The 4,692-nt window shown below is 34.9% G+C and overlaps 1 non-coding gene across 1 annotated transcript; it reads right to left on the reverse strand.

Annotated features, from left to right (window-relative positions):
- Nucleotides 1-4,132: 4,132 nt before the first annotated feature.
- Nucleotides 4,133-4,240, reverse strand: LOC138155597 (U6 spliceosomal RNA). The gene has a single exon (XR_011166886.1). It is a non-coding gene; the product is annotated as a U6 spliceosomal RNA (small nuclear RNA).
- Nucleotides 4,241-4,692: the final 452 nt, after the last annotated feature.

The following is a 4,692-nucleotide window of genomic DNA, read 5'->3' on the forward strand; positions in this document are numbered from 1 at the left end:
CTTATGTGGCAGGCACTGTACTAACTCTTGGGACTACAAAGAGAGGCAAAAAAAGTAGTTCTGGGCCACAAGGAGTTCACACTCTAATGGTGGATACAAAAGCAAGTAATCATGTACAAATTATATGTGTGTGTACATGTATATATAGAGAGAGAGACATACACATATACATGTATGTATATGCATGTGTGTGTATATATACATGTGTGTATGATAAATTGAAAATAATCAACAAAGGGAAGGGAATTAAGGGGGATTAGGAAAGGCTTCTCATACAAGGTGGGATTTCAGCTGAGATTTGAAGGAAGCCAAAGAAACCAGGAGACAGGGATGAAGAGGGAGAGAATTCCAGGCATAGAAGCAGCCAGTAAAAATGCTGGAGATAGAAATGCTTTATGGGAGGAAAAGCAAAGAGGCCAGTGCTACTGGTTGACAGAATATGTGGAGGGAAGTAAGTTGTAAGAAGACCGGGAAAGTAGGATGGGGCCTGGTTGTAAAGGGTTTGGTTTTTTTTTCGTTACCTCAAACAGAGGATTTTATATTTGATCCTGGAAGTGATAGGAACCGCAGAAATGTATTGACTAAGAGAGTGACATGGTCAGATCTGTGCTTTAGGAAGGTTAATTTGACTGTTGAATGGAAGATAGCTTGGAAAGAGGAAAGCCTTGAGACAAGGGAGACCAGTCAACAGGTTATTGCAAAAGTCCAGGCATGAAGTGTTGGGGGCCTATACTAGGGTGGTGGCAGTGTCAGAGGAGAGAAGGGAGTATATGAAAAAGATGTTACAACGGTAAAATTAACAGACCTTGGCAACATATTGGATATTACAAGGTAAGGGAGGGAGGAGAAGTTAAAGATAGTAGAGTTGAAGAAGCATCAGCTCATACAGGTTGAAAAGGGAAATGAACCGAACTAGGAGAACATTGTATACAGTAACAGCAATATTGTATGATGATGAACTGTGAATGACTTAGCTGTTCTCAGCAATACAATGATCTATCTGCATCCAGAGAAAGAACTAATGAATATGTATAGAATGATTTTACATATATATACATACATATATATGTGTGTGTGTGTGTATTTGTGTCTAATGACAGCCATCTCTTGGGGGAGAGGGGAAAGGGAAAAAAGGAAAAGAATTTACATGATAATTTTATTATATATTTTAAAGAAATGAGAAATTGTACATAATATATTTGCAATTACATGTGCAATGTTTTTATTGTACCATATTTTTCCAATTATTTAGTATTTTATTTTGCCCCAATTACATGTAAAAACAATTTTTAATATTCAATTTTAAAATTTTGAGCTCCAAATTGTCTCCCTTCCTCTCTCCTCACCCCTCTCATTGAGAAGGCAAGCAATTTGATATAGGTTACATATACGTAGAAATGCAAAGCATGTCCATATTAATCATATTGTAAAAAAAAAACCTCAGATAAAAAAAACCCTCAAGAAAAATAAAGTAAAAAAAGATGCAAGTCTATCTATATTCAGAACCAATAGTTCTTTTTCTGGGGATATATAGCATTTTTCATTGTAGGTCCTTTAGAGTTGTCTTGGATCATTGTATTGCTGAGAACAGGTAAATCATTCACAACAGATCATCTTACAATACTGCTGTTACTGTCTACAGTGTTCTCCTAGTTCTACACATTTCACTCTGAATCAGTTTATATGTCTTTTGAGGTTTTTCTGAGAGCATCTTGCTCTTCATTTCTTATAACACAATAGAATTCCATCACAATCATATACCACAACTTACTCAGCCATTCCCCAATCGATGGATAGCCCCTCAACGTCCAATTGTTTGGCACCAGAAAAAAAAAAAGCTGCTATAAATATTTTTCTACATATATGTCCTTTTCCTTTTTGTTTTTTTATCTCTTTTGAGATACAGACCTAGTAGTGGTATTGCTAAGTCAGAGCATATGTGGTTTGTAGTATTTTAGGCATAGTTCCAAATTACTCCACAGAATGGTTGAATCAGTTCACAACTCTACCAACAATGCATTAATGTCTCAATTTTCCCATAACCCCTCTAACATTTGTCATTTTCCTTTTCTGTCCTAATGGCTGTGAAGTAGTACCTCAGAATTGTTTAAATTTGCATTTGTCAAATCAATAGTGATTTAGAGCATTTTTTTTCATATGGCTACAGATAGATTTAATTATTTTACCTGAAAACTGAACATATTTTTTGATCATTTATCGGTTGGGGAATGAATCTTATTTTTATATGACTCAATTTTCTAAATATCTGAGAAAAATACCTTTTTTCAGAGAATCTTGCTTCAAAAATTTTTTTCACAGTTATGATGGCTAACTGCATTTCCCTCATCTTATTCCCCTCCTCATTTATTCTACTCTCTCTCTCCTTTCACCCTGTCCTTCCTCAAAAGTGTTTCTCTCCCTTCTATCACCCCCCCCTCTCTTCTCTTAATTCCCTTTCTGTCCTACTTTCCTGTAGGGTAAGCTAGATTTCTATACCCAATTGAATATATACGTCATTCCATCTTTGAACTAATTCTGATGAAAGTAAGATTCAAGTGTCTCCACCACCACCTCCTCTAGCTTCCCCTCCACTGTAAAACTTTTTCTTGCCTCTTTTATTTGAGATAGTTTACCCTATTCTACCTTTCCCTTTTCCTTTCTACCAGTGCATTTCTTTCTAATCCCTTAATTTTATTTTTTAGATATCATTCCTTCATATTCAACTCACACTTGTACTCTCTCTCTCTCTCTCTCTCTCTCTCTCTCTCTCTCTCTATATATATATATATATATATATATATATATATATATATATATATAATTTCCTTCTAACTGCCCTAATAATAAGAAAGTTCTTGTGAGTTACAAGTATCATCTTCCCATGTAGGAATATAAACAGTTTAACCTTATTAACTCCTATATGATTTCCCTTTACTGTTTACTTTTTTATACTTCTCTTGAGTCTTGTGTTTACAAGTCAAATTTTCTATACAACTCTGGTCTTTTCATTAAGAATACTTGAAAGTCAGGGCATCTAGGTGGTACAGTGAATAGAGCACTGGCCCTGGAGTCAGGAGGACCTAAGTTCAAATCTGGCCTCAGACACTTAACATAAAAACTAGCCGCGTGACCTTGGGCAAGTCACTTAACCCCAATTGCCCTACCTTCCCCTTCCAAAAAGCCAAAAAAAAAAAAAGAATACTTGAAAGTCCTATATTTCATTAAATATCTATTTTTCCCCTAAAAAATTATGCTCAGTTTTTCTGGGTAGGTGATTCTTGGTTGTAATCCAAGCTCCTTTGCCCTCTAGAATATCATATTCTAAGCCTTCCAATTCTTTAATTTGGAAGTTACCAAATCTTATGTTATCCTAACTGTGGCTCCATAATACTTGAATTATTTCTTCTGTCTGCTTTTATTATTTTTTCTTGAACTGGGAACTCTGGAATTCAGTTATAATATGCCTAGGAGTTTTCACTTGGGGGTTTCTTTTCAGATGTGATCTATGATTTCTTTCAATTTCTATTATACTCTTTGGATCTAGAATATCAGGGAAGATTTTTTTGATAATTTCTTAGAAGATGATGCCTAGGCTCTTTTTTTATCATGGCTCTCAGATAGTCCAATAATTTTTAAATTACCTCACCTGGATCTATTATCCAGGTCAGTTGTTTTTCCAATGAGATATTTCACATTGTCTTCTATTTTTTATATATTTTTGTTTTGTTTTAGTGTTTTTTGATTTCTCATAAACTCATTAGCTTCCATTTGCTCCATTCTAATTTTGAGGAATTATTTTTTTCAGTGACCTTTTGTGCCTCCTTTTCCATTTGGCCAATTCTACTTTTTTTCCCCTCTCTTTTTTATTTTTTAGTTTACATCATTCTTTTCCACAAAATTTTGAGTTACAAATTTTCTCCCCATTTTTCCCCTATCCACCACCCCAAAAACAGCAATCCCACTGAATACCCCCAATCTGCTCTTTCCCATATCTTCCCCCATCCCCCCTCCAACTTTCCAGTAGGGCACAGTGGATCTCTATGCCCCAGTGCCTATATATCTTATTTCCCAATTACATGTAAAATAATAATGATAATTGTATATATATATTTTTTAAAATTTGATTTTTTTAAAAAATATGGAATGCTTCATGAATTTGCATGTCATCCTTGCACAAGGGCCATGCTAATCTATTCTGTATCATTCCAATTTTTAGTGTATGTGCTGCCAAAGCGAGCAACCAATTCTACTTTTTAAGGAGTGTTTTTTTTTTCTTCAGTGAATTTTTGTGCTTCTTTTTCCATCTGGTCAGTTCTGCTTTTTAAGGCATTCTTCTCCTCATTAACTTTTTGTGCCTCTTTTACCATTTGGCCTAGTCTGTTTTTTAAGGTGTTATTTTCTTCAATATTTTTGGGTCTCCTTTACCAAGCTATTGACTCATTTTTCATTATTTTCTTGCATCCCCTCTCAATTCTGTTCCCAATCTTTCCTCTACTTCTCCTACTTGATTTTCAAAAGCCTTTTTGAGCTCTTCCATGACCTTAGACCAATTCCTATTTTTCTTGGAAGCTTTGGATGTAGGAGTTTTGACTTTGTTATCTTCTTCTGAGTGTGTGTTTTTTAATCTTCCCTGTCACCATAGTAACTTTCTATGGTCATCATCTTTTTCTGTTGCTTGCTCATATTCCCAGC

The sequence above is a fragment of the Petaurus breviceps genome, unplaced genomic scaffold, assembly GCF_028583685.1.
Source record: "Petaurus breviceps papuanus isolate PSGF00001 unplaced genomic scaffold, PetGlider_PUasm1.0 91133, whole genome shotgun sequence".
NCBI classification, from domain to species: Eukaryota; Metazoa; Chordata; class Mammalia; order Diprotodontia; family Petauridae; genus Petaurus; species Petaurus breviceps.